Source organism: Mastigoproctus giganteus, chromosome 6 (assembly GCF_048544385.1).
Source record: "Mastigoproctus giganteus isolate SK-2022 chromosome 6, ASM4854438v1, whole genome shotgun sequence".
Taxonomy (NCBI): Eukaryota; Metazoa; Arthropoda; class Arachnida; order Uropygi; family Thelyphonidae; genus Mastigoproctus; species Mastigoproctus giganteus.
In genome coordinates, this window is record NC_143580.1 from 184,738,866 (window position 1) to 184,751,207 (window position 12,342).

Consider the following 12,342-nt stretch of genomic DNA (forward strand, 5'->3'; position numbering starts at 1 on the left):
GTCCATTATTGTTTTCTGTATTTATAAATGATATTGATGATGGTATATCAAGCTTAATGTCGAAGTTTGGAGACGCTATGCTGATGCAACAGGATCTGGAAAGGTTGAACAGATGTGCTGAGAGGTGGCAAATGAAGTTTAACCTTGATAAAAGTAATGTAGTACATATGGGAAACAGTAACCCCAGAGCAACGTATCAACTCTGTGGTAGTACACTGACAGTGGCAGAGAATGAAAAGGACCTGGGGGTGGTTGTGCAGGCAGATATGCATTTTTCTGAGCAATGAAGACAATCTGCAAGAGTAGCTCATAGTGCCTTGTCAATGATATATAGCAATTTTTCTAGCAGGAATAAGAAGATAATTATTCCCTTGTATAAAGGAATGGTCAGACCACACCTTGAGTACTGAATACAGGTGTGGAGGCCTCATTTCAAGAAGGATATAGAGCTGCTGGAACGAGTACGAAGAAGGGCAACAAGATTAGTGAATGGAAGGAAGGGTTGATCTTATGAAGAAAGGCTTAAGTTTTGCAAATTACAATGTCTGGAGACTAGGCACCAGCAAGGTGATCTGATAGAGGTGTATAAAGCCTTGAATGGTTTGAGTATGCTCAATGCCGTTGTGATTCTTCCTGTTGCTCAGCCGGACAGGTATTTCGAACGGACAGATGGGTGAAATGGGAGTGTGTTTTTTTTTTAGGCTGATGCTGCATAAGCTTGCTTTCTTGCATCATATGCCTCTGCTATTGCTAATGCTAAATTCTAAACAGCAGGAGGGGGAGAGTACACATATTTTTACTCTCCATCGCTCCACGTTCATTATTGATATTTTCTGTCTTTCTGCCGTCAACAACAACAAACGCCCCTTGGTTTCTGCAGAGGTGTTTGATTATTCGGATATCCTTTTCATCAAGGGCAGACTGCTCAAATATCTTGATGAACTTGGTGTGTTGGACTCTATAATATTCATACTACTACTAGTAGTAATAATAATTTGAACTATCGCAGCACAATTCCTACGATAAAGAAAAGACCTGGGGTATGACCCATCAGGGTGAACAGGGTAGGGAATTTTTTTTTAGTTCTATGGCCGAGTTAGTCTGGGTCTTACCCGGAACGGTTCCTTTCTTCCACCAAGCCGAGCAAGAGATTTGTAGAAATTATGATTTTTCTGTGGAGTAAAGGAATATTTCCTTAGTTACTTTGGCAAGAAAAAAAACAAAAAAAGGAAGTAAAACAAACATACATTTATCGACACGAAGCAGAATTGTTAAGTTGATGTGTTATTTAATTTAGAGCAAACTGCATATCCTTGGCTTCAGATGTCTAAAAATATCTTTTTGCTTAAGTTTTCGAACTGTTTTAAATTTTCGAATAAGATTGGTACCGTACTTATGTTGATACGATTTTCTCCAATAAAATGTGTTTTGGTACTTTTCAAATTCGCTGCTAAATTTTAAATTCCGTACTCTTTTTACTATAAATTTTGAATTTATTTATATATATATTTTTAAAATATTTTCATCAATAAGATATACGTTGGTCAATATACCTATGTATATCTGACATACAATATTCTCTGTGTACCCTTGGACACAAACTTTCATTTATTTTGAAATATCGGACGGCATTTTCAATTTTCTCGTGCGAAGATGTCGTGTTGGTCTTTTTGTGTTGTATAATCGGAAAGTTGTGTCCTTGTTATTATATTTGTTTTTCTTATCATCATAGTGAAAAATATTTGGCCACGATTTAGTTTTGGTGAGTATTAATTAATTTAATTTTACTGCATTGTTTATATTCCTTGTTATTCTGACACTCGTCTTGTTATCCCTAACGACACCATTCGCAGCTTTGGTTCTCAGTAGTAAACATTTTGGGAACTTTGTTTTTGATATAGGGGTTTCACGATTGTTAGATTTTGCCGGGAAATGTAGTGTTATGCTAGTCAAAGGAATTAGCAAGTGCAATTTTTTAAAATAAATACTCTGAGAATCTGTTTTAACGACTGCTAAAGTGAGAAAAGGTGCTCGTTATAATGGATTGTCGTTATATCTTTTTCACTAGAATCCATTATGCGGCAATCACGTTGTGCATAATATACATAAATTATATACATTATGGTGCGTAACACCACAAATAAGAATACGGTTCGCAAAATAGTATGCACCACACTTGTTAACGTAAGCAAGTGGAACCATTTTATGAAGAAATAAAACTGTTCACATACAGTGATTTGATTTATTTCCTTGTTTGTGTGTTTGACTTAATGTATAAGTAGTATAATGAAGTAGGTTTTCAGCTTTCAAGAAAGAAAGCGGTATAAAGTGAATCATATAGACTGAAGCAGAAAATTGATACACAAACCAGTATAATACTATTGCATCTACTTGTATATTTCTCAGATTTATGTTCAGAATCTGACAAATCTTCATATTAATACATTGCATTATAGACTAAGTGAAAAGAATGCAGAGTATATTTTTACAAGTCACCAAAGCAATAGAATTAATGTTCGGAGAAAACAAAAACTTTTCTTCTATATTTGGTTCCTTTTGCCTTTGAACAGCTGTTCTTTCCCTCTATTCTTGTCATGTTTAAACATATTCTCCTTTTTTCTGCTCTGTTGGAGCATTTTTCTCTAGGTTATATAATAAAAATAATAAATATATATAACACATTAAATGTATTCAAAATTTCGTGTGGGATTATCTGATATGAACTGCTGCAACCTAAGTTATTTGACAGTTTTTTAACTCCACCGTCATATACCATTGGCCAGAAATTGAACCATACTTCTGTTATATTACCCAAATACATTATTACAGCAGAATCAAATTTCATCATATAGGTATACACAGTATATTAAACAATTCCATTGAAAGTTATGATCCTCCCCCCCCTCCAAAGACAAAATATGAATTAATACTGAATTGGTAGTATCAAAAAGAAATATCAGTACATTGAATTTTCAGATAAATGGTAGTAATATTACCTAGAAATAGTATCTAAACTGAAACTGTCTTTTTCCATGTAAAAAGATACTAAATGCTTATAGGAATTTGTTTCTGAGTGGCAAGATTATCCAGTGATATCCACCATGGCATCTCTGAAGTATGGTTTACAAAACTCAAAAATAAGTGACATGAAATGAGAGTGAAATAAAACTCTTTGATAAGGCTTCAAGGATTGGGAATATATCATTAATAATACACTGATGAGCCAAAACATTATGACCACTTACCTAATCTGATGTTGGTTCTCCACGTGCAGCCAAAATAGCTTGTACCTGGCAAAGCATGGATGGTACAAGATTTCTAAATGTGTTTTGTGGTATCTGGTACCAGCAGATCCTTTAACTCCTGTAAGGTCCGTGGTTGAGAAGCTGCAGACCTGGGTTGCTGTTACAACAAAAACCACAGATGCTTGATGGGTTTGATGTCTGGGGAATTTGGAGGCTAGGGCAATACCTGGAAGTCTTTCTCATGTTCCACGAACCAGTCTCGAACAATCCAGGTGGTGTGGCATGATGCATTATCCTGCTGAAAGACAGCACCACCAGATAGGAAGACTGTTGCTATGAAAGGGTGTACCTGGTCAGCAATGATGTTTAGGTAGGTTGTAGAAGTCAGAGTGCCCAGCACACGGATGACTGGACCCAGGGTATCCCAGCAGAACATCACCCAGAGCATGATGCTGCCACCACCGGCGCCTCCATAGCCAGGTGGGAAGGAGCAGCAGTGCGTAGCACATGCTTCTTGATTAGACCGGGTTCGAGCCCGTCACACCAAATACGGAGGATGCGGAAAGGTCAGGGAATGACCACCACATATTGCAGAGCAATATGGCCTTAGTTGCTAATGCTCCTAAAAAAAAAAAACCAAAGAAACAGCAACAGCTGCCACCACCGGCTTGTTTTTATCCAACGGTGCATCCAGGTGCTATCCAGGTAAATGATGCACATGTCCACGTGGTGCAACAGGAAATGTGATTCATTGGATCAGACGACCTTCTTCCGATCACTTAAGGTCCAGTTTCGATGCTTGCATGCCCATTGTAGGTGCTCTTGCCGGTGAACCCTCGTTAGCATGGGCACTTGGAGCGGCCTGCGGCTACGCAGCCCCATTTTCAGCAGATTTCAATGTATTATGTGTTGTGACACATTACTCCCATCATCAGCATTCCAATTACTGGCGATTTGCGACATGCTCACTTCGAACATCGATGTGCCGTGGTCGTCCAACACCTCACTGGCAGTTCGTGGGTTCCCCCTCCTTGGACCACTTTCGGTAGGTACTAACCATGGCTGGCCGTGAGCACCCCACCAGCTGTGCCTTTTCGGATATGCTCTGATCCAGTCATCTGGACTTTACAATTTGGCTTTTGTCAAACTCGCTTAAGTCCGCTGTCTTTCCCATCTGAAGAACAAGAGTAAAACTGATGAATGGAGCTCAGTATCAGGTGTTTTTTGTACTGTGTTCTGACCCTTGCACGTGCCGTATTTCACCTGCAGTTGTTTCGATTTGCATAATGACTTTCTGGTCATAATGTTTTGGCTCATCGGTGTATATAGCTTTACACGTAACCCATGAATGTATCAGAAGCCTGTTTAATAACATAAATGATTTATTAAAACTATATAAAAAACTATTTACAGTGAAACTGTCAAATAATTAGAATGAAATAAAAATATATGATAAAAGTAATAAAATTAAATAAAAAAATTAAACTTCTCTGTATGTTTCAAAGCAGTTACCTTTCTCAATAACTAAGGATCAATTTAGTGGTGGTGCACATATAATTTTGCAATTTCCACATGCCAGATGGATGTGGTGAATCCATCTTCCTATGATTTTATAGTTGTTGGACATGTACAATTCTCCTTGGTCTCTGTTATACATTAGCATTATCGCTGGTTGGATTTGTTATTGAGAAAGAAGGCAGTCACATTTCAAAGTGAAGTTTTATTTATTATTTAATTTTATTGATTTTATCTTAGCTTTTATTTCATTATAGTGGACCCAATTTCAGTGACGTCTGGAAGGTCTGTGACAGTCATATCCTCTGCTTGCACCTTCACGATGATGAGACTGTTAGTAATCCTGGGTATAACTGCCACGTGCAAGCAAACTGTGGGTGACCAACCAGGTGTGATCCAATGTAAGCAGGGGATCGAAGTGTGGCGCTCCTCTGTTTTAACAGGCGATACTAGGTGGTAGATGCCTCTCATCAACCGGTGCAATATCACCACTTTGCTTATTGAAGCCTTGAAGTGGTGGAACCCTTGTTTAGTCTCCAGAGCTAAGATCCAGTCAACCCTCACTTATCTCTTCCATCATGCAGTACGACTGATATCTTTTGAGGTTATATGAACACCATGGTGAGATCCAAACTTCCTTACATTTCAAGGATACAACTCTAAAACAATGTTTGCAGGGCAGCCACTATTTATTAAACTGGACTGAACCTATTATAGCTCTCTAGGAGGCTTCCGGATCAGCTATTGTATAATCTTGCTGCCTCTACTCTGCCAGATAGTGACTGGAGGGAGTCTGAGTGGTGTGTATGCACGGAGGGTGCATTGTCGAGGCCACGTTATGTCAAGGATCTGGGTATATTCTTACCATGTGTATGCCATATCCAAAAATTTCATTACTTCATACAGCATGCCCCCCCCCCCACTTTTTCTTACTATTGAATACACCATGAATTGTCAAATTAATAGAGCAAACTTAACTGTGAGGAGATCTAAACCTCGCAAACACTTCCTAGTTCATTTCACAAATATATGTGGTCTCAGTGATGTCCATTTCCACTTATAGTCTGCCAAATCCCATGTACTTTTTCTGAAAGAATCTCAGATATTGGTTGATTCGACCACTGTTCATCTCAGTTACCCAAATTATTCGCTGTATGATTCCTTTCTCCTCAAAGGTGGTACTTGTGCATATGTCCATTCCAATATTCCCTGTCAGAAACTTGGTAATTTGGAATCTCCTTTTTTCAATCTTCTCCGGTTTAAAAAAACTGTGTAATCAGATTCATCTGTTTTTGCTGCCATTCTCCCAACTCCACAAATCACGTGGAACTCTGACTTCTTCTCTTTGCAAACTGACTTTCTCCAGTCCAACTTTCCTCATACCCTTCATGAACCTGGAACATAATGGATGTACAATTGCAGATCTAACTGCAATTGCAAATACTCTTAGGGAGACATTTGCTAAAGTGTCTTCAGAAACATCATAGCCCCCAGAGTTCCTCGCGATCAAACAAAGGTCAGAAAAATGTCACCTGAAGCTGTCCTCTAACAATTGCGAGGAATACAATCTGCCCTTTACGGTGGGAGCTGAAAGCAGCGCTCTTACTATCTAAGGCGAGTACTGTTGGGCCAGACGACATCCATTATGAGATGATTAAACACCTTTCATTGGAATCCATGGATTGTTTGCTCTTGCTCTATAATAGAATCTATATTGAAGAGACATTTCCGGACTCATGGCATATGGCAACCGCCCTTCCCTTTCCGAAACCAGGAAAGGATCCAAAAATACCAAAAAATTACCGTCCTATTGCTCTGACGAGCTGCTTGTGTGGAAAGAATGGTCAATGCTCGTCTTTTGTGGTATTTAGAAGCTAACGACCTCCTTTCCAGGATACAGTATGGCATCCGAAGGAACAGGTCAGCACTTGACCATTTAATCCGCTTGGACACATCTATACGTGATGCTTTCCTGAAACGTGAGCACCAGGTGTCGGTTTTCTTTGATATGGAAAAAGCATACGACATGGCTTGGAGATATGGAATTTTAAAAGACATGTATAACTTTGGTCATAGGGGACACATTGCCCTCTTTATTAAAAACTTCCTTACAGACCGGTCTTTCCAAGTTTGTGTAGGATCCTCTCTCTGCCAGCCATCCTGCCAAGAAGAGGGAGTTCCACAAGGATCAGTTTTAAGCGTTATGCTTTATGCTATCAAAGTTAACTCTATAACTGAACAACTTCCTCCAACTGTAAACACTGCCCTCTTTGTAGATGACTTTAGCATCTTTTTGCAGTCATGCAATATGAAGGTCATTGAAAGACAATTGCAGCATGCCATAGACCACGTTAACTCTTGGGCAGCGACTAATGGTTTTAGGTTCTCGCCACAGAAGACTGTCTGCGTACACTTTTGTTGCAAACGGAACTTTCACTCTGAACCAGAACTTAAACTCGGACAAGTCATCATTCCAGTAGCACAAGAGACAAAATTCTTGGGGCTCATTTTCAACAAGAAGTTGACATTTTTACCTTATATTCGTCAGCTGCGGACAAAGTGCACTAGAGGGTTGAATCTCCTACGCTCTATTTACTCCAATAAATGGGGAGCAGACCACTCCACTTTACTCAGCCTCTATCGTGCACTTGTCTGATCTAAACTAGACTATGGGTCCCAACTGTATGCATCGGCTAGAAACAGCGTACTTAGATGGCTGGACCCAGTTCGCCCAGCCATCTGTATTGTTACTGGAGCATTTAGAACATCCCCTGTCCCGAGTTTATATGTTGAAGCAGTGAACCACCACTGTCATTTCGACGAAAGCAGTTGTCTTTAAAATAAAATCCCTGCCAGACAACCCAACATGTACATCCGTTTTCAAGCCATGATGGGAAAACTATATAACACTCGTCAGACTGCCAACCAGCCTTTTGGTATCCATGTCACTACTGACACCATGCTGCTGCAACAGGATCTGGAAAGGTTGAGCAGATGGGCTGAGAGGTGGCAAATGAAGTTTAACATTGACAAATGTAAAGTACTACATATGGGAAACAGCAACCCCAGAGCAATGTATCAACTCTGTGGTACTACACTGACAGTGGTAGAGAATGAAAAGGACCTGGGGGTGGTTGTGCAGGCAGATATGAAGTTTTCTGAGCAGTGCAGATGGGCTGCAAGAGTAGCTCATGGTGTATTGTCAATGATATATAGGAATTTTTCTAGCAGGGATAAGGAGGTGATTATTCCCTTGAATAAGGCAATGGTCAGACCACACCTAGAGTACTGTATACAGGCCTGGAGACATCATTTCAAGAAGGATGTACAGCTGCTGGAACGAGTACAGAGAAGGGCAGCAAGAGTAGTGAGTGGAACAAAAAGGGTGCTCTTACGAAGAAAGTCTTAAGTTTTGCAAATTACAGTGTCTGGAGACTAGGCACCAGCGAGGTGATCTGATAGAGGTGTATAAAGCCTTGAATGGTTTGAGCATGCTCAATGCTGATGGGATTCTCCCTCTTGCTCAGAATAGTCACCTGAGAGGGCATAAATTCAAATTGAGGAAAGACAGATGCAGGATAGACGTGCGGAAATTTGCCTTTAGCCAGTGGGTGGTTGGTTGGTTGGCGGAACAGACTTCCATCCCTTTTCGTGGAAGTTGATAGCTTAAATAAGTTTAAGGCTCAGCTGGACAGGTATTTCGAACGAACAGAGGGGTGAAGTGGACGTGTCTATTTTTGTTTATTTATTTATTTATTTTATTTTATTTTATTTTTTGGCTGATGCTGCATAAGCTTGCTTTCTTGCATCAAATGCCTCTACTAATGCTAATGCTAATTTCAACTCCAGCTGGCTTCCGCTTTCTACTCACACAGACCCAGCTGGTCGAGATGCTGAGGCTTTTGCAATTACTAATGACTTCGCACACACTGTTCATTTACCTTCCAGAATGCTGGACAATCCTAACCATACAGCCAATACGCTTGATGTTTTTCCTCACAAACAATCCTTCTAAGAACACAGTCAAAATGAATGGTCCTTTAGGCTCCTCAGATCACAACTTGGTGATTGTCTCTTCTCCAATGAAGTCTTTATCTCATGGCGTTTTCAACCTCATGTTGTTTGGCATTACAAGAATGCAAAATGGAATGACCTGCGAGATTTCTTTTCTTCTTTTTCTTGGTCGGATTACTGTTTCAAAATTTATGATGTCAACATTGCTCAGATCGTGTCAGTGAAATTATTCTTGTAGGAATCCTGTATTTCATATTCCAACTTAAAATCTCGTCCTGTATCTAAACCTTGGTTTTTCAATAAATGTGCTAAGGTTGTTTAAGAGAAGAATGTTGCTTGTTGCAGTTGGCTTGTTTCCAATTCTTCAGTTTCATTTTCTGCCTACATAGAGCTTCCAACAATTGTAAAGCAGTTGTTATTAATCAGTCCAAATTAGATTTTGAACAGGCTAAGAGTAGAAAACTTGCTTCTTTCCTAATGGTGCCTAGCATTCTGGTCTATTCCCAAAGCTATTGGCCGCAACTTTTGTCCATCTCCGCTCCCACCTCTGTCAAAACAAGATGGTTCTATTTTCACTTCAGCCAAGGATAAAGCTGACCTGCTAGCATCCCATTTTTTTTCCAACTCATGTATTAATGATCTTGGTAAAACACCTCCACCATTCCCACTGCACTCCATTCAATGCCTCCTTGTGGTCTTATGTCAGAAGGATTTTGACGAATCTTGATGCTAAGAAAGCTTCAGGTTCTGATGGTATTTCTCCACTTGTTCTGAAAACCTGTGCTCCTGAACTTACTCCTATTCTTTGCCGCCTTTTTTCACTTTCTTATTCCAAAGGTGTTTTTCCTTCTGCTTGGAAATTTGCTCATATACAGCCAGTTCCTAAAAAGGGTGACAAATCCCTCCCATCCAATTATCGTCCCATTGCAATTACTTCTACTCTTTCTAAAGTAATAGAGAAATCAATTAACCGCCAACTCTTAAACCATCTAGAAACCTTCCGTTTGATCAACGATCGCCAGTATGTGTGTTTGGCCTAAAGGTCTTCTAAACAAGCTTCCATCTTATGGTTTTCTAACTGTTTTTTGCAATTGGTTATCCAGCTCTCTCTCCCTCTCTCTCTCTCTCTCTCTCTCTCTCTCTCTCACACACACACACACACACACACACACACACACACACACACACACACACACACACACACACACACACACACACACACACACACACACACACAGGGCCAATGGTAGATGGCTGTCTTCTAACTTCTCCACTAATGCTGGTGTACCCCAAGGTTCAGTTCTTTCCGCCACTCTTTTCCTCTTGTATATTAATGACCTTCTACCATCGACCAGAAATCCTATCCATTGTTTTGCCAATGATAGTACACTGCATTCCAGTTTGAGAAACCTTGCCCTGGTCAATCAGATTCAACTTCTTAAATCATCATCATCAGCCATTTTCAATCCACTGCAGGATGAAGGCCTCTCCAGCAACTTTCCAGTTCCTTCTGTTTTGTGCAATGGCCATCCATTTACTACCCACAAACTCATGAATTTCAACTATCTATCACCACCGTTGTATTCCAGGTTTTCTTCTAGCTCCTCTTGGGTACCATTCTGTTATTTTCTTAGTCCATCTGTCATCATGTCTTCGAGCCATGTGTCCTTCCCAAGACCATTTTAGGTCTTTAGTTTTGATAAGAATGTCCTTTACTTGAGTTTGCTGCCTAATTCATGTGTTTCTCTTATCTAACAGTCTGATTCCCAATCCAACAAAGTGTAAGGTATTACACCTGGGAAACAGTAATCCCAAAAAAACTTATTCACTTGGTGGAGTTCAACTAAACCCAGTACTGGAGGAAAGGGACTTGGGTGTTACGATACGGTCAGACATGAAATTCTCTGAGCATTGTAAACAGGTTGCAAAGAAGGCCCATGGTGTCCTATTGATGATCTATCGAACTTTTGCAAGTAGAGACAGGGATGTGATAATCCCATTATATAAGGCTTATGTTTAGACCACACTTGGAATACTGTGTTCAAGTATGGAGACTGCACCTAAAGAAAGACATCGAGCTTCTTGAAAGGGTGCAAAGACGGGTAACTCGCCTGGTGAGATCGGCAAAAGGGCGTCCTTATGAAGAAAGACTTCGAATATGTGGGTTGCAGAGTTTGGAAACTAGACACCATAGAGGAGATTTGATTGAGGTGTTTACGACTCTGAGAGGCATCAGTAAAATGAATGAGGACAAAATTTTCAAGATTATAAATGATGCTAGAACTAGGGGACATAAATTCAAGTTACGGGGGGGAAATGTTTAGATTGGACTGCAGGAAGTTTTATTTTAGCCAGCGAGTTATAAATTACTGGAATAAGTTGCCTTCGTGGGTGGTAGAGGCCGACAGTTTGGGGAAATTCAAAGGTCATCTGGATAGTACTTTCGGGTAAGGGAAGCGCATAGGATGATAGGTTTAATTTCCTTTTTATTTACTTATTAATTATTATTATTTAGTTATTTATTTTATTTATTTTTTTGTTTTTATCATTGTTTTGTTCGGATTTTTTTTTATTTTTTTTTTTTGGCTGTTGCAGCATAAGCCATAGGCTTTCTTGCACCATGCGGCCGTTACTAATACTAATAATTTGTTCCATTCTTCGATGTGTAGTTCTCAGCTTCTCTTCCATTCTTTTGGTGAGTGCCCAAGTTTCACTTCCATAAGTCATCGTGGGGAGTATACATTGGTTCATTATTTTACGTTTCAGACAAACTGGGATATTGCCCTTCAGTATGTGACTATATTTCCTGAATTCTATCCATCCAAAATTTATTCTTCTCTTGATTTCCAGCCATTTTTCATTATTACAGCTAATAACTTGTCCCAGATAAGTATATGACTCCAACTTTTCAATTATTGCTCCTTCAATCATTATGTTCCTTTCTGTGGCATACTTGTTTACTTTTACTTTACTTTTACTTTTGTTTTAGCCATATTCATCTTTAGTCCAAAATCCTTACTAACTGTGCATAACTGATTAAGATTTTGCTCCAATTCTTTGGGATCGTGGCTTATGACCACAATGTCATCTGAAAATCGTAAATAGTTTAGGTACTCTCCATTCACATTGACTCCTTTCTGCGACCAGTCTAATCTTCTGAAAGTTTTCTCAAAGGCAGCAGTAAACAACTGTGGAGATATTGTGTCTCCCTGTCGAACTCCTTTCTCGATTTTAAATTTCCTGCTGTCTTTGTCTAGTCTAATAAAGGAGGTAGCATTCTTATATATTTTCTTCAAAATCATAATATATGGGATATCTATGCCTTGTCTTTCCAGTGCTTGAAACATTGCCTTATGCTGTATGGAGTCAAATACCGTTTCATAATCCACAAATACCAGGCATAATGGTGTTTTATATTCATTTGCTTTTTCCATTAGCTGTGATATTACCTGAAGGTGATCCATAGTTGAGAATCCTGTCCTAAAGCCAGCTTGCTCTTTCAGTTGATTCTCATCAAGTATTCTTTCTAATCTGTTATTAATGACCCTTGTGAACAACTTGTAGATGT

The 12,342-nt window shown here is 39.4% G+C and overlaps 1 protein-coding gene across 2 annotated transcripts in view; it reads left to right on the plus strand.

Moving 5' to 3' along the window:
* Positions 1–1,625: 1,625 nt before the first annotated feature.
* Rat1 (5'-3' exoribonuclease 2 Rat1) overlaps positions 1,626–12,342 on the plus strand; it is a 458,579-nt gene continuing 447,862 nt past the window's right edge. The window contains exon 1 of one of the 2 annotated variants that reach the window (XM_090376618.1): positions 1,626–1,762. The gene's annotated coding sequence lies outside the window, so the exon portion shown is untranslated. The remainder of the gene's footprint in view (positions 1,763–12,342) is intronic. The other variant, XM_090376619.1, reaches the window with a different exon arrangement.